Consider the following 23126-nt stretch of genomic DNA (forward strand, 5'->3'; position numbering starts at 1 on the left):
TCTACCTCTGTTAGGGTGATGTTAAGTGAGGTTAGTCAAGGGACTGCGCCCATGTTGTTAGGTGGCGCCTCATATATTTTCGAGAAATGTTTCACCCAGTCTTCCCCTGGTATATTACAATTTATCGGGGTGATGTTAGATCCTAGTGATCTTAAACTTTTAACCTCACTCCAGAATCCGGTAACATCCCTCAGTGTCGCAAAACGCACGAGGGAGTCCCAATGTTCTTTTAATAACTCCTCTGTCCTTGTTTTTAATGCATGTTTGTAGCTGATCCTCAAGCTCCTCACAGCAGACTGATCTCGTGGGACTGCTGTGAGTGCTCCCCTGAGTTCACGATTGGCTTTAGAGCAGAGGGAGTCGAACCACCGTGGTTGGTTATTCTCTGTGGTTTGAATTGGTTTGGAGGTTTCCTTTTTTATAGCCTTACAAAGGTCCGTGAAGGCCTCTATAATTACATGTTCGGGGCTATCAGAGGATAGGCAGGCTGACACTAAATGGGGATGTGTTTTAATAGTGCGTGCCAAAACTCCTTTATTGTCCACCCCCCTCCAAACCACCCTAAGTTTATCTGTGGAGGCTACTAAATTCTGGGCGCCAATTTCTCTCACATTCCCCTGTTTTTTTATAGATTTTAAACTAATTAAAATGGGGTAATGGTCACTATATGGGACACCAACCACCTTGGCCTTTAGTAGGAGATCTCCTAGGATGGAGGATAGAAATACATACTCCATGGTGGTTGAGCACCCTCGCCCGACATAGGTTGGCTGGGGTTCGTCAGTCTCCGTTATTTTTGCCTCATCCATTGCATTAATTAGATCACGGGAAGATAAGATATCGAGTAGTTCTACACCTCTTTTGCATCTAGGAGTTCTTAGGTCGATATGGGCATTAAAATCACCCCCAATACAGATGCCAGCAAAGTTGGCATATTTGCGTCCATCCACAATCTCATCTATAAAATCAAATAGTCTTATAAAATTAGGATTAGGGTAGGTTAGGAAGTCATTGTTATAGAAATTAATTATACATAGCTTTATCCTGCTGATGTACGCCAAAGCCTGGAAACTATTGTCCTGGACAGTTAATAATTCAGTTTTAACACCTGCCGTGATTTTGGCCCAGATGGAGAGTCCCCCACTTGGGCGGCCCATGGAAGAAGAGAGAGCATTTTGATTATAACAGCTGTACCCCTCCAAGAGTAAGGGAGTTATACACCACGTCTCTTGGAACATCAGAACATCGAAGTTACTAACCCACGCTGACCACTCTTTAATTTGTATTTTGCCTTGGAGGCCAGCAATGTTCCAACTCAGGATACTCATTTTATCCGTAGGTACTACAATGTTAGTGTCCTGGGAAGAGCTTAGGTGAGTAATTGGTTGGACCGATGTTCTTACTTCATTGGGCACTATTGTAATGGGGCAGGTCGTTGTTTCTACTGTAAAATCGGTTATGGGCAGCAATTCGGTTTGTATAATATCTGAGGGGGCTGTAAGTGATGGTCATTCAAGACTACTCATCTCTGCTAAAGCACTAAGGCCCAGATGTAGGTAAAATAGATTTACCGATTTTTAATTACCGAATTTTACCGATTCGGTAATTAAAAATCGGTAAATCTAAGGGGTGGATATGTAGGTATTCCAGATGTGCTGGAATACCGATTCTGAAGAATTCGGTATTTACCGATTCGGTAAATACCGAATCGGTAATGCCCATTCATTCCTATGGGCTTCAAAGCCCATAGGAATGAATGGGCATTACTGATTCGGTATTTACCGAATCGGTAAATACCGATTTGCACAAGGGTGCAGGGGGTGTCACTTTGACACCCTCTGGCACCCCCAAAACAGGCTCGGGTGCCATGTGGCAGGCATACATGCCCTAAGGGCAGGTCTGCCTGTCACATGGCATAGGTGTGCATGCACACATGTGCATGCACACCGGAATCGGTATTTTACCATCAAATTGGATTTGATGGTAAAATACCGATTCTGTAAGGCCTCTGGGACTCTGAAGAGTCCCACCTACATCTCGGTGCCTCAGAATCGGTAAATTTACCGATTTTTTTATTTTACCAAATCGGTAAAATTACCGATTCGGTAATTTTACCGATTCGTTAAAATAATGCCCCCTACATACCTGTCACCCATATACCGGTCGGTAACGGCCGAAAATACCGATTTTCGGCCGTTACCGACCGACCTACATCTGGCCCTAAATCTGTTAAACAATGGGTATGGTAGTGGTGCTTGGTTGAGTGGTCTCTGGGGGGCCTATAAAAATAACCTAATGAAAGTGGAGTAATGACGGTAGAAGGGCCAAAAAAAGTGTTATTGTTGTTGAGGATGTACTTGGCTGTCCCAGGATGACGAAAGTTGATCACAATACAGTCGCCCTCGATGTTCTTAAATAAGGGACCGACCCAACTTACACGGAATGAATGGGCATTACTGATTCGGTATTTACCGAATCGGTAAATACCGATTTGCACAAGGGTGCAGGGGGTGTCACTTTGACACCCTCTGGCACCCCCAAAACAGGCTCGGGTGCCATGTGGCAGGCATACATGCCCTAAGGGCAGGTCTGCCTGTCACATGGCATAGGTGTGCATGCACACATGTGCATGCACACCGGAATCGGTATTTTACCATCAAATTGGATTTGATGGTAAAATACCGATTCTGTAAGGCCTCTGGGACTCTGAAGAGTCCCACCTACATCTCGGTGCCTCAGAATCGGTAAATTTACCGATTTTTTTATTTTACCAAATCGGTAAAATTACCGATTCGGTAATTTTACCGATTCGTTAAAATAATGCCCCCTACATACCTGTCACCCATATACCGGTCGGTAACGGCCGAATCGGTAAATTTACCGATTTTTTTATTTTACCAAATCGGTAAAATTACCGATTCGGTAATTTTACCGATTCGTTAAAATAATGCCCCCTACATACCTGTCACCCATATACCGGTCGGTAACGGCCGAAAATACCGATTTTCGGCCGTTACCGACCGACCTACATCTGGCCCTAAATCTGTTAAACAATGGGTATGGTAGTGGTGCTTGGTTGAGTGGTCTCTGGGGGGCCTATAAAAATAACCTAATGAAAGTGGAGTAATGACGGTAGAAGGGCCAAAAAAAGTGTTATTGTTGTTGAGGATGTACTTGGCTGTCCCAGGATGACGAAAGTTGATCACAATACAGTCGCCCTCGATGTTCTTAAATAAGGGACCGACCCAACTTACACGGAATGAATGGGCATTACTGATTCGGTATTTACCGAATCGGTAAATACCGATTTGCACAAGGGTGCAGGGGGTGTCACTTTGACACCCTCTGGCACCCCCAAAACAGGCTCGGGTGCCATGTGGCAGGCATACATGCCCTAAGGGCAGGTCTGCCTGTCACATGGCATAGGTGTGCATGCACACATGTGCATGCACACCGGAATCGGTATTTTACCATCAAATTGGATTTGATGGTAAAATACCGATTCTGTAAGGCCTCTGGGACTCTGAAGAGTCCCACCTACATCTCGGTGCCTCAGAATCGGTAAATTTACCGATTTTTTTATTTTACCAAATCGGTAAAATTACCGATTCGGTAATTTTACCGATTCGTTAAAATAATGCCCCCTACATACCTGTCACCCATATACCGGTCGGTAACGGCCGAAAATACCGATTTTCGGCCGTTACCGACCGACCTACATCTGGCCCTAAATCTGTTAAACAATGGGTATGGTAGTGGTGCTTGGTTGAGTGGTCTCTGGGGGGCCTATAAAAATAACCTAATGAAAGTGGAGTAATGACGGTAGAAGGGCCAAAAAAAGTGTTATTGTTGTTGAGGATGTACTTGGCTGTCCCAGGATGACGAAAGTTGATCACAATACAGTCGCCCTCGATGTTCTTAAATAAGGGACCGACCCAACTTACACGGCGTGCTGACAAAATTTCATTTGAAATGTCATGACCCACCCCTTTGTGTTTACGCAGCCAATCTATGCATTTGTTATTTAGCTGGACCCAAGACTCGCCTTGACCTTCATTAAGTGGCGGAACGCCAGCTAAGACTAAAACGTATGGGCATGCATCTGGTGGCAGATGTAGGGTGGGTCCCATGCGTTTTACAGGCTTTGGTGTAAAGGCCGGTCCTTTATCAGGGGCAGTGGTGGTTGTTGTGCCTGATTTTGGGGCAGCAGGGAAGGTGACATCCTTTAGCGTCCCGCTAGCCCCACTAGTAGAACCGGTAGAACTGGGAAGTATTGCTGTCATAACTTGAGTTTGCTGTGGTTTCCTAACAATGGAAGTTTTACCAATAATATTGCTTCTAGGTGTAGCAATAGGTACGGATGTTTGTGTAGGTGTGGATATACCGGAACTAGTGCTGTCTGTGTTTGGCCCTTTGCCCATATTAGCCTTACAAATAGACTCTATATCTTTCACTAGGCGTTCTCCTCTCAGTAGGTCAAGGCTAATCTGTCCTTTACGCTTAACATCTTCTTTCTTTACAAGATTTTCCAACCTATCTAGTCGTTTAAAAATAGTATTAAATTGTTTGATCATTTGACTTTCCATTTGTTTAAAAATAGTGTCTACAATAGTTTCAATCAGATTCCCGTTGGTTTTTGGTTGGCTGATGCTGTCGAGTATTGACTCTGTCTGGGTGTAGACAGAGGCATGGTCATCATTTTCCAAAATTATGGGGGATGCAACTATGACCACGTCATCAGTCAGTATAGTATCGCTCATATCAGTGCCACCTTTTGGGAAATCTTTGTTCGCTTTAGACCACATACTCTGGGGTGTCGGCTGGCTCTTGTTGCGGGGGGGGTTGTTTCCTCTTGTTTCCTGTTGGTTTAGGGACCCCTCTTTTTCGTTTTTCACCTCCCGGTTTATTAATCTAAAGGAGCTTCCCCTATCCGTTAGGATTGCTTCCGCCCGATAGTGATTCCATTAGATTAGCTGGGAGTGGTTGCTTTGAAATCGTGACCACAGGAGAGAGCGGGGCGACATTATTGGGAATTAGCAAAGATGTTTCAGAAAGTGTGCTTGCTAGGCCCATAGACATCCTCCTCTCAGTGTTGGCGATTTCGTTGGTGACCATATTAAAGGCGTTTTCCAGCATACTTTCTAATGAAGTTTGTGACGCAGTGAGTCCCTCGGTGACTGGTACCACATTTGCGGTGTTTCTTTTCACCATTTTAGGGGGTATTCGATCACACTCACCTAATGCTGGAGCTTAATGGGGTGGCCCAGCTCAGCCTCCTCAGGCCTCTGAGGGACGTGGAGGGCCCGCCCTTTGCCCGGGCTTAGCCCGGCGCGTCCCGCGGGACGAGGGGCTGACTCTGCCTTTATGCGCCTCCTGGCGCGGTTACTGCGTCACTGGTGGTGGGAGGGGCCCGGCGGAGCCAAGCCCGGCCGGGATGCAGGCGGAGCAAGGCCCGGCCCTTTGCTGATGGTGCTGCGCGTTGCGGCGGAGCGAAGCCCGGCCGTGTCAAACAGGTACCTCAAATCACCACCACAAGCCTCGGAACTGGCGCTGCATTTATGCGCCTCCTGGTGCGGTTACTGCGTCACTGGTGGTGGGAGGGTTCCGGCGGAGCCAAGCCCGGCCGGGATGCAGGCGGAGCAAGGCCCGGCCCTTTGCTGATGGTGCTGCGCGTTGCGGCGGAGCGAAGCCCGGCCGTGTCAAACAGGTACCTCAAATCACCCCCACAAGCCTTGGAACTGGCGCTGCCTTTATGCGCCTCCTGGCGCGGTTACTGCGTCACTGGTGGTGGGAGGGGCCCGACGGAGCCAAGCCCGGCCGGGATGCAGGCAGAGCAAGGCCCGGCCCTTTGCTGATGGTGCTGCGCGTTGCGGCGGAGCAAAGCCCGGCCGTGTCAAACAGGTACCTCAAATCACCAGAAAATTATTAACATAGGGAGTGAGTGTGGTACCCATAATTGCCGGAGGAAGGGACTTGACTTGATATAATGTCAACTATACATGAATACATACACAATATATCCTGTGCTTGCAAAGTAAACTAATTAGTCAAGGGAGAATTTCTGGACAATCACAACTTCTAGTATTTGGATTTCCTCTGCTTTACTACTCTGGCACGGTCATGCTGTTCAAACAAAGTAACACTCTTCATCCACTGAGCGTCTGCTCTACATACACCTCTGCTATCTATGAGGAAGAAGATACCATCCAGGCTTCCAAAGTAAACGTCTATCATTCTTCTTAATGTCTCAACTGTACCAACTTTACTTTTTCTCAACAACCAACTAACACCCTTTTCATTTTATTTGGTAAACCACCGTCTTGACTTGCATTTCAGTTTCACCCAAATGATATATTGCAATGCACACCACACATGCATTTTCTGTTTCACCCACACAGGCTGTCATCTTTTCTTTCTCCTCCAACTATCCTTGCTTCAAGCAGCCATGCATCTGATTCCTTCCTATCAGCCACCTCTGCATGCATTCAAAAACACGTATCATTCTTTACAGTCATAAATGTTACGACTCGCTCGTCCTTCCTTACACCCTTCTTTCCCTTTTAGTTCATCACATCCCTCAAGTTCATATGATCTGACTTGGCTTCACGATAAAAGTTTCACAGCTGAGTTGAAGTCAAATAGAGGGGGCCATTGGTTACTCGAGAACTACCGCCGCTAATGCTATGGCTAAGTATAGGGTGACTGTCTTCTCCGTGATTGGCAAAAATGTATTTCTAAATTAGTAACTGTTCATAACAGTACAGTGTACTTATACTAGTGTACTGTCTACTGTACACACAGTACTGCATACACCCCTATGCGAGTCAGCTTACTCTAAAATGTCAATAAGTAAGGAGTGTAATAACTTACCACCGTCCACCGCTGCTGGGCCATCCCCCTCAGCTCCTCCTGGTGGCACTTGTGGCGCTGGTGCATCCGGAGTGGACCCCTCCATGCTGCTGGCCCCGGCACTGGTGTTGTGATGACGCCCAGAAAAAACATGTCATATTTAGATGCCATACACCACCCCCTATTTCGCCACCCCCTATTTCGTCTCGTAATGGAAGAGAAAATGTTAATAGATAAACTATTTTTAATTATTGGGACTAAAAAAAAGTCACAGTTATGGGGAGGGTGTTAACTTATATGCTTAGCCATAACATGCAACACTTTTTGGCACAACTGATGAATGCTAGCTTTTTAACGTGCAACATTTTTCTAATTACAGACAGAACCACCTACTCCTCATCACCACCAGGAGGACTTGAAGTTCCAACAAGGTGAGGGCTCCCGAGTCCCGCACAGTTACTATTAATAATTAGATGTGTTAATTTGAAGTATATACTAGGGAAGAGTGTTTAAACTTTAACATCATCTATCACCACTGCTCGCTGGGAATACTGCGCTATTAAAAATAAAGAAATAGTTTTTTTATTTCTTATTTGAAAATAAAACTTTAAAACTAAAAAACACTGTGTGGTTTTTGTTCACGAGTGAGCGGAAGGGTTTTCAGTTGTACTACTGCACTTTGCAAGCATGCTTCCGTGACTCTGATAGGTCGGGACTCAGTAGTCTTCTTCTGTTCTTCTGGGTCGCATAATCATTGGTCAGACACACTAGATAGTCGGTCAGGGGATTGGGGGTTCAACTTCTGTTCTGACTCACCTTTCACTATCCCCTGGGCACCCCCGCGCAGCGGATTATAGCGCTGCCGTGGGACACTTTCTCTTGTTGCCGCCATTCCCCGGGACACATAGGCCACGCCCACTACCGTCAGGCCACATCCCCCCTCCCTGCTTAGCATTTAGCATGTGCATCTTCCGGACGCGCAGCGGACGAGCGCAGCGGGCGCGCCGAAGGCAAGCCCGTCTGCGCCTGGACCGGGCCGAGGGCCATACCCCTTACATCTCAGCCACAAAAGACCAGACAATATAGCGCGGAAACTCTCCGCAGCATAAGGCCCTTGGGAACTGATTGTGGCTTGCACTGTTATCATGCTATAGAGCTCCCAGATATCTGTCCAAAATGTAAACTAGCTCTCAAACCTAAGCAGGTCCAAGATGCGAAACAGGAGTACTGTATGTTTATGTTAAACTGCAGATCCCTGCCTAAACACAGGGTGGAAATTGCCCTTTTGTTAGAGGAACGCATGCCAGATGCAGTGTTTCTTACTGAAACGTGGCTCGCGACGGACTCCGACCCTGTCTTAGTGACAGCCCTCCCTCCAGGTTTCCAAATTATCCGGCATGATCGTCCTGAGGGGAGAGGAGGAGGCCTAGCAATTATATATAAAGAGCAGTTCCACTGTCGAGTTATCCCTGAAGCAATTCCAGATTGCGAGAGCTTAGCTTTTATTCTGGAACTCTCCCCTAATAACTGCTTCTCGGGAACAGTAATATATCGCCCCCCGGGTCCCCCCAAACAGTTCCACAATCTCCTTCCTTCGATTGTGGCTGAACGCGTTAGCACTGCCTGTAATTATACTTTGCTAGGAGATCTCAATCTTCATTTTGATACTGCTCTGGACCATACAGCTACGACACTTGCAGACGACCTAGCTGCTCTACAATTAGTCCAACGAGTGAAGACCCCGACTCACGCTAAGGGCCACTTACTGGACCCTGTGTTCAGTAACTGTGCAGACCTTGTGGTTGGGCTACCAATCTCCCTCCCGTGGACTGATCATCTACTGGTGCCTTTTATCTGGACCACATTTAAGCCACCCCCGTAAGACCCACGATAAGACACGCCAGATTCTGGGCGCGGCTACCAGCCAATGAATGGGCAAGTAGGCTCGCAAGTGATCAACCCCTCTACAATGAGGATCCTTGTTTGGCCAACCAGGCTTACGAAGACTGGATCACACAATCCCTTGAAGCCACTCTCCCCCTAAGTAAAATAACGCTGAAACGTTCCCATAAAACTGCCCCCTGGTACTCAGAGGCTCTCAGGGAAAAGAAACGCCAATGCAGGAAAATAGAAAGACAGTGGCGTATAGATTACTCTTTGGAGGAAAAAATCCGATACCGAGAGGCAATTAATACCTACAAAGCCGAAGTCAAAGCTGCCCAATCTGTATACTTCTCTGATAAAATCATACTAGCAAAATCCAAACCTAAGGAAATTTTTCAAATACTTAAAAAACTTACAAAACTTCCATCTTCTAGCCTGCAAGAGGTAAAAACAACAGCCCACTGCAACGACTTGGCAGAATTTTTCCACCAAAAAGTTAATAAAATCTACTCATCCTTCCCCTCTACAGCCATGGTCCCCATAGCTCGGGACCAAACAAATCTGGGCGACACTCTATCAGAACCCCTACCAACACTGGACCACTTCCCCCCTCTAGACCTTGAAACCTTGGAGTCCGTGGCCCGCAAGGTAAAATCTGGGTCTCCTCTCGACCCGGCACCTCCAGATGTCATGATGTTAGCATCCCAGGTCACTTTACCAACCATTATGGACCTCCTGAACGCATCCATCTCCTCTGGCACTGTCCCTCCCACTTGGAAGCGGGCCATGGTCCGAGCACTGCTAAAAAAAACAATCTGGATCCCTCTGACTTTAGCAACTACCAGCCAATTTCTCTGCTCCCCTGGGTGAGCTAAATCCTTGAGAGGTACATCAATCTCCAGCTGGTGAATTTTCTTGAAAACAACCAGCTGTTAGATGCCACCCAGACGGGTTTTAGACCCAGACATGGAACTAGCAGTCACCGAGGAAACCAGAAAAATCCTAGATCAGGGGGGGTCAGTGGCAGTGATCCTCCTTGACCTTAGCGCGGCATTCGATACGGTCAGCCATGACACCCTGCTGAGCCGCCTTTCGAGAGTCGGAATAGTGAATGGAGCTTGGCTTTGGCTCAAATCCTTCTTGAGTGACAGATCATTTCAAGTATTTGATGGCGAGACAGTGTCCATGAGTAGGCCGTTGAGGTGTGGAGTCCCACAAGGCTCCTCCTTAAGCCCTGCGCTTTTCAACATCTATATGAGACCACTGGCTGAGGTTGTTCGTCCATTTGGGGTAAAGATCATTTCTTACGCGGACGACATCCAGCTGGTGGTCTCCTTGGCGCAGGAGGCCGACCTGCCATCGTCAGGTGGGCTAATAAAGTGCCTAGAGGAGGTAAAGGGCTGGATGACTTCGTCATTCCTTAAGCTCAATGGGGACAAAACGGAGCTGATGCTCCTGGGCCCCTCAAACTCCTTGTGGCCCCCTTGTCTAGGCACCCCTCCAATACCTAAGGACAACATTAAGAGCCTTGGGGTGTGGCTGGATAAGACACTCTCATTTAACATCCAGGCTACAAAACTCTCGGCTACCTGCTTTGGCCTTCTTAGGATGCAAAAGAAAGTTCTCCCTCTTCTACCTATGGAGGCAAAGCAGGTGGCCATCCAGGGTCTGATACAGTCCCGCTTGGACTTCAACAATGTCCTCTACCTTGGCGCCACGGAGTACACCTTGCGTAGACTACAGATAGTGCAGAACTGTGCGGCCCGCACATTGTTACAGCTTCCACGCAGACTATCAGCCAAACCTGGACTGATCAGCCTGCACTGGCTACCAGTGCGTCAGAGAATCATCTTCAAGGCCATGTGTATTGCCCATCAGGCCTTTTGGGACACAGGTCCTATGATTACTCGCGACCTAGTAAAACAGTACCAACCCAGCAGAAACCTTCGATCTAGCCAGGCCTTCATGACTATAGCTCCGAGAATTAAAAAGGCAAGGGCGGGCGGCAGGACGTTCACCTATAATGCCGCCAAGACCTGGAACTCACTCCCTCTTCATCTTAGATCCAACCCCAACCTCTCTTCATTCCGAAAACAGCTGAAGACATTCCTGTTTAACCCCCCTCAGTAATTTCAGCAAGTTACCTCTGTCAAGCTATTTCCATTCTGGTCTCTAGCGCTTGGACGCCCCTGGGCAGCAACCGCGCTTTATAAATCTACTTTTCATTTCATTTCATTTCATATGTGGAAAGTCGAACTGCACCTATCATCAACAATGTCCTATTTCTCTTGTCCATACTTCTGTATGTGCAGAATAGTCCCTGAAACACTAGCGGTATGGTATGTGCTACTAGCAAATCAAAAAGCCAACTACTAGCTTATTCTTGGTGGACATTGACATTTTGCTGTTGGAAATTGTCAAAAGCACTAACATTAAAAAGACTGGAATAGACAGCAAGGGCAACCCAGAGGACTGCACTCAGTGCCTCTAGAGCTATTGCTGGATCAGAGTTTTGTTTAAAACCGTTTTTCGACTGGGCAAGCTTAGCTACCTACACAGACCGACTCATAATAATAGTAAATAGTAGTAGCACAGAGAGTGATGGTAGAGGCAGGATAAGAATGTAGAAACAGTCTACAAGAAGATCAAAGACTATTTTGCAAAAAATCGAATTAGGAAACAGTTTGGAATGAATAGGAGCTGTAAAAGTTAGGGAAGTATAATTAATAATATTAACAACAGAACAACTAACTGGGGCCAGCAGAAGAACCTGCAGAGGACCGATCCTGCCCACCTTGTTCCGCCGGAGTCTCAGGTGTGGTGGTCTTCTTGCCCCTGGGAGGTGCTGATGATCATGAAATAAACACAAACATGGATGATTGTTTTTTTGAAATATTTGATTTCTTTGACCACAATCTAAAATTATCTCGGGGAAACAAATTACCAACAATTGTTGGACTACATGTATTGATTGACCTATCTGACCTGGTCAACTAGGGTAGATAGTACAGTATTGCTGGATTCGCAGACCGTCTACTTGGAAAGTTATGTAAATCACTAACTAAACCAATAACAAAGGTTCTACTACGACTGCCAGCACTCAGCAGCACGCGACGTGACAGACACAGTCCGTCATCATGATTGCAGACCACTAAAAAATGTCCTACTACTAAATAACAAGTCATAATATACTCAACCTATCAATCCACCACTATCTCTTCTTAATTGCAGCAGGAGTACAAAGAAAAGACTTGAGTCTCTAGTCTCTCTAGCATTACGCAGTTCTGCTCAAATGAGCACAAAGTTGCAAACAAGTAAGCATAGTAGCTACGCCACTGAGCAGGCGAGCACCTGCAATCACAGAAGCTATTTAAACATTAATTTACCTGCAATGTAATCGAATCGGCAGCATTCTTGCTCTTCGGGAAAAACATATATTAGCAATATAACACAGAGCAGAAGAAAACAAAGTAGTTATTAAATAGCTACTCACCAAGGCCAGGGATCTCCAAGCCTAGCAGGTGGAGCAGGTCCTGCTCCCGGTCCAGGACGTCTGACCACCGGTGCGTCGCTTGATTGTAGGTGCTCCGGACCCCCGACTCCCTTCGCATGGCCTGGCACACCTTATCCCACAGCTGGCAATGCTCCCGGAGGCCATAATCTGAACCGGGCCTGCCCCCTGCTGCCACGGTATTCGGGAGGTGGCGCTGGACGTAAAAAATCAGTGCGGCCACCTCCACCGTGCTGAAGATCTCCCTGGCCGATGCATCCTCCCCCCTTAATCGCCCGCAAGGGAGCCGGGTACGGGGTGCGGGCCCTTCCCCTTGCTCTTCCCTGCTCCCTTTGCCATGGTCCTGGACAGCTGAAAAAGGAAAAATAGTAAAGAATAGGGAAAAAGTAAAGAAAAGAAAATAGTTAAAAAACGTAGTTTTAAAGTAACCAAAAGTAAAAAAAAACACAAAATATAGATGTAGAAAAAGAAGGATAGATAATGAGTAAAAAAGATTTAAAAAAATGTCAAAGAAACAAAGGATTGCAAAGATTAGGAGAGGATTGAAAAAGCATGTCCAGAACCATAGCAATGAATGAAAAACAAGATGGCCGCACCCATTGAGGACCGCGTGGGTATGTTCGCGCGATATTTCCCCCGCGAGCACGCAAAAACGCTTGCGACCATGTAATCGCGCACAACGCGAGAATGCACTAGCGCCCGGAAATGGAAATACGCAACGCAAAGAAGATGGCCGCGCCCATGTACGACCGCATGGGTAACTTCGCGGTCAGCGCGCTGAAAGAGGGCCACAAACACGCAAAGCGCCCCGCGAACATGCAAAAAAAATCCGCAATTACACACAAATTCGCGGATTATGCGGAACGCGAATCTGCTTTCGCATGAATTCGCGTACCGCGAATTCCCAAATTTCGCCCATACTTAACAGAAACAAGATTTTCATCACCCAAGACTACTCCAAAGCCACAGTCGATACAAGGAAAAGCTTCTGGTACTTTGTTCCAGGAGGAAAAATGTTGGTTTCCAATTCTCCTTTGCAGGTCCAGCAATAAACTGAGTGGTGGCCCATGGTTCCCCTCATCTCTTCAATGATGGTGCAGCTCTTAAAACATTTTTTAGACAGCTTTGAAGATCACACTATGAACACTTTTACTCTATCTGATCCTGGGTCCAACAGGCAACGCTGATACACAAATTGCGTTTGTACATGTCTTATATGACTTACAGAAAGAGAATTTGTTTGCTCATTTGCTATTGGTGATAGCCGTGGTTATACTTGCTATATATGTCGGATCGGTACTTTGATGATTAGATGTCTTAGACAGTTTGAATGGTTGAATAAGGACAGAAATGTTTGAAGGAGGACAGGAATGTTTGAATGGCTGAACGAGAACAGGAACAGAAGGGAAAACCTGTGTAACCCGATTAGATGTCCTCAACGGTTTGAGTGATAGAATGAGGAAGGTGGTAAAAAAAACATAAGACATTGGGTTGCTCCCAGTTGCTTGCGGTGATCAGACACCTGAAGATTAATCTAATTGTTAGGTTTTAAGGGTCATTGTACAACTCCTATCACAAATCAGAACAGATCATAGCGCTTGGTATGCACTCCGCATTCGCTTGATATATACACTTACATGCTCACATACTCTTATATTAGAACTTTAATAGAAGTTATCCCATTGAGGTTACCTGTTACCGGTTACAGCAATTGCTATCTGCGGTTGCTCAGTAATATTCTGATACTATGACGTCCTGACTCACTAATTTGGTCCCCCATGGATCGACAAATCCAACAATGTGAGGATCACATAAAGGATATCGTATTGGGTCATATGGGGCAGGTTAACCTGAATGTGTCAATCCTGTTATTTTTTTTTTGTAAATCTGTTTTTATTGCAGCATAGTTATTTGTACATTCACATGATGTTTGTTAGTCCCCCCGGTGAATAATCCCCTTATAAATGTTCGATACATGTGTCACACAGCTCTTCAGCTCACAACCCGGAGGTCGAGCAGCGTGCTTGCAGCGATATATGTGTGTAGGGTGAGATAACATGCCACAGTCGAAATCAGCTTTCTGGGGAAAGACAATGCTGCTTTTCAAGTCTCTCGCTCTCTCGCCGTAACGCTGTGTCCATCAAAGTCAGGAAGGCCTCTTTCTTTATGTCCAAACAATAACTTCCCACCCTTAACGCCCATCTTGCCCCCCTCCACCCCTCCTCCCCCCCAGAACTATCCCCCCAACCCCCCCCCCCTCCTCCAGCCCCCACCCCCCCAGGCGTGCCAGTTCGTCACCAGTGCGAGATCATAGTCTCCTCGACCCAAGCAGCCCCAAAGTGGGCCATCAGGAGCATCCACCAAACAACTCGGTGTCCTCACTCAGGAAGTAGGGGTATAAGGTAGGGAGCCTAGGTCGCCGCCCCACCGGGCAAGCGGCCCGCCGGGGCAGGGCTATGTGTCGGGGTGTCCTCCTCCTCCAGGCCCACAAGTGAGAGGTCTAAGATCAGCCCTTCCCATGCCCTGGCCCTCTCCAGTGCCACGTCGTTGTCTACTCTGAGCGCAGCCCGCATACGGAGTTCCCCCTCACAGTGGGCCCATTTGACCAATTCAGCCTTCCACCTCTCCGCCCCAGGGCCCCTCTTCGCCTTCCATTGTGATGTTATGGCTCGCTTCGCCAGGAGCAGGCCCAGGTCCAAGAACTTGCTAGTGATCTTGTTCTTTGACGTGTGTGGATACCAGTGCAGGATGCAGTGTGCCGTGGATAAATGCAAGTCCCTCTCCGTGACCTCCCTCAAAGTGTCTACTACCTCCTGCCAAAAGGAGCTCAGCTTTGGGCAGGACCAGAACATGTGCTGAAAGTCAGCCAAGGTCGCCGGGCATCGCGGACAGGCCGCCGGGTGCGTTGGGAAGTATCTGTGTAATTTGTCAGGTGTCAGGTAGGCCCGGTGCAGGACATAGAAGTGCATCAGCTGGAACCGAGCGTTGCGCGTACCGTTCCTGGCCCGCGCCACAATGCCAGTCCACGCCTCGTCAGGTATCTCCGTCGCCAGGTCTGCCTCCCATTTTGTCTTCAGGGCTTGCAGAGGAGTCACAGTCTCGGAGACCATGCGCCTGTACAGGCACGTGACTGCCTTGACCGTCCCCGCCATCATCACCACGTATTGGCAACCCAGCGACAGTGATGGCTCCGTCATACCCGTCTTCCAGTGCTTGCGGATTGCCGATGTTAGTGCCGCATGAAGGAGGAAATCCCCTCCCGACAGTTCAAAGCGGTCCCTCAGAAGGTCGAACAGCAACATCGCCCCGTCCTCATAGAGGTCTCCCATGGACTCGAGTCCCTGCTGTTCCCAGCCTCTCAGTCCGCGCCACGAACCCCCATGCGGCAGTGCTCCGCATAGTCGGAGCGGTATCTCAGGGGCGTACGGCACCCCAATACGGCCCCTTCGGCGGTATCTATTCCAACACTTCCGGACCGTCGCAAATTCTTGAGTAAGATGGAAATCACCCAACGGGAGCCCCAGAACGATCCTGGATAACACCTGAACCGGGCCCGCCGATTCTCCGGAGCCATCGCCTTCTCTCCTGGCTCGAGCGACCCACTGCGTCAGCCACTGCAGCTGGGCCGCCAGGTAGTATAGCTCGTAGTCTGGCACCGCTAGCCCACCCTCCTCCCTAGGGCGGAGGAGTATGCTGTGCGCCACCCTGCGTCTGCCCGTCCCCCAGAGAAAGTCGATCACTAGCGACCTTAACCGCCTGAAGAAGCTCGCCGGGATCCAGATCGGGAGGGTCCTAAAGAAATAAAGCAACCGTGGGAGGGTCACCATCTTAAGGAGTGCCACCCTCCCCATGAGTGACAACGGGAGCGTGCCCCAAAACTCGAAGTTCTCCTTGGCGTGCCTGATCGCCGAACCGACGTTCCCCTCAAGAATATCCGCTGTGTCGTGAAATATCGAGGTCCCTAGGTAGCGCAGGCACCTCTCCTCCCACGTCACCCCTTCCAAGGTTTGTGGGCCTAGTCTACGCGGTCGGACTGGGAACAGGTATGATTTCGCCCAGTTTACCCGGAGGCCCGACACCTTACTCAGCGATTGTAGGAGGGCCTTAGCGCCTCGCAGAGAATCAGTCGAGTCCGCCAGAAACATCAGCAGGTCGTCTGCATACAAAGCTATGTGGTGTACTTGGCCATAGACATCCAGACCCTGATATGCCCGCCCCAGGCGGGCTCTCGCCGCGAGTGGTTCGATCGCTATGGCGAACAACAGGGGGGAGAGAGGGCAACCCTGACGAGTGCCCCTGCTCACCGCACACATCTCGGAAATGATTCTTCCAGTTCTGACCCTTGCTGTAGCATTTCGGTATAGTAGCGCCGTCCAATCCACGAAGTCTTCGCCCAGCCCCATTGTGCGCATTACATGGAAGAGGTAAGGCCATTCCAGGCTGTCAAAGGCCTTTTCCATGTCGACAGCAAACACTGCTGCTTCACCATCATCATAGGTGTCGGCCTCCAGCACGTGCAGGAGTCGTCGCACGTTGAGCGCCGTGTTGCGGGCCGGGATGAAGCCGGATTGATCTGCGTGGATCAGCGAGGCCATGTGGGGGAGCAGGCGCGTCGCCAAGATCTTACTCAAGATCTTATAGTCCAGGTTTAGCATCGACAATGGGCGATATGCTGTCCTGTCCCACGGTTGCTTGCCCGGTTTCAGGAGGGGGACTATGAGTGCCTCGCCGGCGGTCTTCGGTAGGCTGCCCAGCCTCTTTGCTTCATTGTGTACCCGCGCCAGTTGGGGCGCCAAAAGGTCGATGTACGTGAGATAAAACTCCGTTGGGAGCCCGTCGGAGCCCGGCGTCTTGTTCCGCGCCATACCCTTGATGGCGACCTTCACTTCTCTCTCTTGAATGCTGCCCCCGAGCCGTTTCGCTCCCTCCTCGTCTAACTCGGGTAACTCCAGGCCCTCAACGAAACCCTGGAATTCCTCCTCCGACAGCAGGATCCTGCTGCGGTAGAGTTCCGTATAGTAATCGTGGAAGAGTTCATTGATCCCCTCCTGATCAAACCGTGCCGCTCCCGAATGGTCTCTTAGCTCAAGAATGACCGAGTTCCGACGAGCCGGGTTGGCCAGCCAGGCTAAGAGGGCTCCCGACTTGTCGCGCTCCGAGTGCGCGCGCGTGAGGTAGGCCTTGTAATCGAAGCCCCGGAGTCGCTCCACAGCGGCCGCCACTGCCTCCCGCGCCTCAAGTAGCGTCACATGGGTGTCAGGCCGCTCCGGTCTCGCTCTCTCTAGGTCCCGTAATTTCTCATCCGCCTTCGTGATATCAGCTAACAAGGTCTTCCTAACTCCCGATGCCGCCGCAATGCACCGACCCCTTACCACCGTCTTGAAGGCGTCCCACTCTATCGTGGCCGAGCTCGCCGTGCCCTCATTGACCCGAAAGTATTCCTCAATGTTCGTGGCTATTGTTGCGCGGAATAGGTGATCTTCCAGTGCCTCCGGGCGCAGCTTCCAGGCAGGGATACGCGGGCGGTATGGGGACCAATTCAATTGCAAAAGCAACGGGTTATGATCCGAGATCGTACGCGTGAGGTACTCACTGTGGCGTACCTCTGCATGCACGCTCTGAGAGCACAGGAAGGCATCGATGCGAACGTGTAGCTCATGGAGAGCGGAAAAAAAGGAATAGTCCCTGTCCGATGGGTGGCCAGCCCGCCATGAGTCCACCAGGCCCCATCGACGCTGCCACGCAGTACGCGCAAGTGCCAGTCTGCCAGCTGGTGCGTTGGGTAGTGGGGGGTGTGACCTGTCTAGAGTGGTGTCAGTGACGCTATTAAAGTCTCCCCCAAGGAGCAGGGGCTCCACCAGAACTGGGGCCAGCTTTTTGGACAGCAAGGAGAGGAAAGCAGGTTGGTCTACGTTCGGAGCGTACAGACAGCCCAGAGTAAGGTCCCGCCCATCCAGCTTGCCCCTCACCATGACATACCTCCCCTCCGGGTCAATCAGGTGTTGCGTGCATTGGAAAGGAACCCCCGCCCGTATCCAGATGGCCAGCCCCCTGGCGTATGCGGAGTACCCAGTGTGGTAGACCTGTCCCCTCCACCTCCTTTGCAGTGCCCTACCCTCCTTATCTAGTAGGTGCGTTTCCTGAAGGAAGGCGAAGTGTATGCCCCGTCTGACTAAATAGGAGTGGATCTTGTGGCGCCTCTGCATCGTGTGCATTCCCCTTACATTCCACGTGAGACATTTGTAGTCTAGGTCGGGTCCCATTGTAGAGCCCAACCCGCTTCATCCATTCTCACAGCAACCCCCCTGGCACGCCCGAGTTCCCCCCCTGTTACCCCCCCCACCCGAACAATAGAACTTCCCCAACTCCCACACCCCAGGACAGACCACCAACATGGAAACCCCATCCAAACTTAGTCAATGAAAGCGTATCTCAGTAGAATAGGGCTTGTGTGACCGTGATACCGACCCAATCAGACCCGAAGCCCCCCGCCCCCGCCCCACCACCCCCCAGAACTTTCAGGAGAGGTCCCCCCGCTCTCATCCCCCTTCCCCCCCCTCCACATCTCAGTGATAAGTCCAGGAGGCTTCCACCCCTCACCGCATAGCGTCCGGAAGCAGCCCCCCAACCGCCCCCCGGTACCTGACAGATGTGAGCAGTGTCCGGCGGCCCATCTTAGCCAAGGATTCCATCAGCTGTTTGGGGAGTCACCACCGGCAGGTCCGTTTCTGAAAGCTCTTGTCCACTGCTGGATCCCGGACTGGGAGCACTGACCTTCGAGCGCTCCGATGCACTACTGGAGGGACTGGCGTCTCCCTGGCTGATGTCCGCCACTGCCAACACCGCCTGGGCTCTCTCCTGCTGCCATCCCGACGGGGAACCAGATCTCCGCGTCGGCGTCGTTTCCGCAGAGCGCCTCCTGGGCGAGGTCTCCGGCGGGGGATCTGCGCTCGGCCCCCCCTTGCCATCAATCCAGCTCCAGGCCTCCTGTGGCGTCAGGAAAAAGTGGGTACGGTCTTTTTCAATGACTCTCAGCCGAGCCGGGAACAGCATTGCGTAGGGCAGCTGCAGTGATCTCAGTTTCCGCTTGACCGCTAGGAAAGAGGACCGTTGCCTTTGCACATCTCTTGTGAAGTCCGGGAATACCATGACCTTGCTGTTGTCGATTCTCAGGTCCGGTAGGTCCCGTACCCTCCGGAGAATGTGGTCCTTGTCTCGGAAGTGCAGGAGACGCAGTATTATCGGCCGCGGCGGTGCCCCCGGCTTGGGAGGACGAGCAGGGACCCTGTGTGCCCGTTCTATGGCAAAAAACGGGGAAAGGCCATCCGGGGCCACCTCAGATCGCAGCCAGCCCTCTAGGTAGGAGACCGCGTCCTGCCCCTCCACTTTTTCTGGGACCCCCACGAGGCGGAGGTTATTGCGTCTGGAGCGTCCTTCACTGTCCTCGGCTCTGATCTCCAGTACCCGGACCTTCTGTGCCATCTCCGCCAGTGATGTTCTCAGAGCGGCCACTTCTCCCGGCAGTTCTTTCAGGGTCACCTCTGAAGTCGCCACTCGCTCCTTCAGTTTCCTGTGGTCGTCCTTCAACAAGGTCAAGTCCGATCCGATGGTGTCCATTCGTTTCTCGAGGGCTTCCCGCGACGCCACTATCGCCTGCATGATATCCCCCAGAGACGGGTCACGTTGGCAGGCTGTGCCCCCCGCTCCAGGCCCCGGCTCATCCTCCTCCACCAGGTGGCCCGGGTCGTCCAGTTTCAGGGCGCCAAAGCCCTTCTTCTTGCCCCCTCGGGCCATCCTGCCGGGTGGCAAATCTTGCGCGCCCCTTCGGGGGTCACCGGCGAAGCAGGCTCCTCCAATACCCCCCACCAAATGCTACAGGGGCTCTCGGCTCCGTCGCGTCTCCGCACCCCCTTCAGGCTGGGCACCAGCTCTCCGAGAGGCAGGTCTCCTCCTCCACCAGGGCGACGGGGCACCAGGGCCCCCGGGTCAGTCGCGGTCCATCGTCCCCACGTGTCCTCCACGCACAGAGCCCGCACACCACTGATCCGCAGTGAGGGTTGGCGTCGATCTTTGCCGGGCGTGAGGCGCCGGGGTCTTCTCACCAGGAGCGGGGCGGCCCCACCCTCCCACGAGGGCCTCGGGACCCCCGAAGACAGTGTCACCAGGGCAGCCCTCAGTGCGTGGGCGGCACCAATGAGGGTCCGGCAGTCTCCTATGTCCTCGCACTCAAATCCCTATAACGCTGCTGTGCCCTCAGTTCTCCCCGGCGTCGGGGGGGTCGCCGCAATGATGCCCCTCACTCACCTGGACCTCCCAGCTCCAACAGCGCCCTGCCTTCAGATGTGGGCAGCAGCCGCCATTTGGGGCGCTCCACACTTCAGATTTCCCAGCTTGGGGCCGCTCACCTCGAGTCCGCTTCTGCTGCGAGTGTCAGTTCCCCCAGGGCAAGGGTCTCCAGGGCCTCCGCAACAGGTGCCCAGCGATGCCTCCACTCCATCAATCCTCGCCGACGAGAGAGCCCGGCCTGCTCCCGTCACCTCCGGGCCGCCATTTTGGGGTCAGGCAGCTTGCTGCTGCAACTGTCGCCTGAGCCTGCAAACGCCCCTCAGTTGGGCAAAGCCCTCCGCCTCCACCAGTATCGGGGGGGTCCCCTCCGCCGAGCGGGTGGTCGTCGCTGCACCCCAGGTCTGGTCGACGTCCACAGGATTCCGTCATCAGGCGGAGCCGGCAGGGACCGCGGCCGCCATTTTGGGCGCTCGTGAACCCAGGCGCTCCTCGGTGCTCAAAAATGTTTATCGGGGGCCGTTACAGGGACTCCGGGGCCGCCAAGGTCATTCCCCACGCTCCCCAGGTCCTCCCATGCGCGGCTGGGGGTTCAGGGTCCGGGCCGGGAGTCAGGATATGGCTGGGAGCGAGGCGGGAGCGGAGGAGCTCCGGAGTCCCGCTTCTGGTTACATCGGCGCTTAAGCCACGCCCCCTCGTGTCAATCCTGTTATGACCTATAATTGTTTCTGATTAAAATTTGGTTATGTCTTATACTTGTTTTCGATTATAGTCTATAAGGGTTATGATATACCTCTAAAATACCATAAATGTCCCTGAGAGGGAGTCGTCATTCTCTTGTAATCACCATGTCTATTGTTCTTAGAGGGGGTTGGGGGAGGGGAAGAGGATTGGAAGGGGAAGGGTTTGTTGAAGACGCTGTCTTTGTTTGTAACCGTTTTCTTAATTTTCTTAGGCTTATGTTCTCATTCCGCAAATATTTTTCCCTTTTTTTTTCTCGGTGGTCAATGAAGTACAAGTACTCTACATTCACCCAAGTCCCAATCCCACCAGGGAAACGTTGCACTTTCATCTAGCCGTAGCTCTCCTAACGCTCAGTATTATCCTAGAATCGGGGGCCTACACCTTGGCCTTGCAATCCGACCTTTTTTGCGGGTGAACATTTGTAAGGCAACATCAATTAAACCCCCCAAAAAAGAGTCCTGAAGTCGAACATATTAAAATTGCTTCATTGAACATAAAGGGCCTGAACCATCCGATCAAGAGGAAATAACTTCTGGACTATATCTATTAGCAGAAAGCGGACATTATCCTTTTGAAGGAGAAAAACCTTGACAGTAAACCAGCAGAATCACTCAAGTGCAGCCAATACGCTGAGGTTCTCTGCTCAAGTTCCGTAGGGAAAAAGAACTGGGTCATAACTATGATTTCAAAGAGGTTCAGAATAAACGTAATCTCCCATTCGACAGATAAACAGGGGAGATTGATTATCTCCAAACTACAGAAAGAGAACTCAGTACTTTTTGTAACTAATATATACTCAACTACGAATGATGATAGTGAATTCTGGGAGGAACTGGAGGAAAATATTAATCTGATCCCAGACTCAGCGTCCTCAGTTATTGCAGGTGACTAACCTTCCACTAGACCCAGATATAGATAGGAATTCATCTTGCAAATTCAAACCAAACAAATCACACAAAGCCCTTAACCCTTTCCGTGCTCATGACGGCTCCACGCCTTCATGAGTCATGGGCAGCGTGTGCTCATGACGGCGTGGAGCCGTCATACCCCTACTGCTCCGCCCACGCGGGACTAATTCCCCACCTGTGTGGGCGAATTAGTGAGTGGGCGGGGTCATGACGGCTCCACGCCGTCATGAGCACACGCCGCCCGTAACTCATGATAGCGTGGAGCCGTCATAAGTATAGGAGCGTAACACCCCCCCTCGCCCCATTCACGGTGCAGGGAAGGGGTTAAACACCTCTGCAATAGATTTAACATGATAGATGCTTGGAGACTGCAGAATCTGACCGAAAGGGATTACACATTTTACTCTTTCCAGCCAGACCCTATAAGCTTAAGCTAACCCAGTCTCCACAATGTTGGAATTACAACTCTCAATCAGGTGACTTACCATTCATGCTTCTCCGTTGTCCTCTGTTACAAAGCTTTTGGGACAAGCTTTTCAAACAGATCACCAAGACATTCAATATATCCCCAGTTAAAGTGATATCAAATATCTTATTTGGTTTCCAGGACCCGGAACTAAAGGGGCATGATGACTGCTTTCTGCTTGACTTAATGCTGACTCTGGCATGTAAAATAGTTCTGTGTAACTAGAAAGGTTTTGATCAAATGTAATTAAAAAATGGCAAGAATGGTTAAGCATCATGAGAGGCGCACATAATATTCTCCTACAAATCTCCCCATGGAAATCTAAATACAGGAAAATGTGGAAATTTCTTGATTCCACCTCTATGGTTTTTAAACCCCCTTGAAATCCATATCACTGTCCGGCTCAAATGAGCTTGCAGGCTTCCCAACAAAGGATTGGACTACGGCCACCCTATGAAACTACTGTTAGGATAAAGAGTTA

This window comes from Lissotriton helveticus, chromosome 11 (assembly GCF_964261635.1).
Source record: "Lissotriton helveticus chromosome 11, aLisHel1.1, whole genome shotgun sequence".
Taxonomy (NCBI): Eukaryota; Metazoa; Chordata; class Amphibia; order Caudata; family Salamandridae; genus Lissotriton; species Lissotriton helveticus.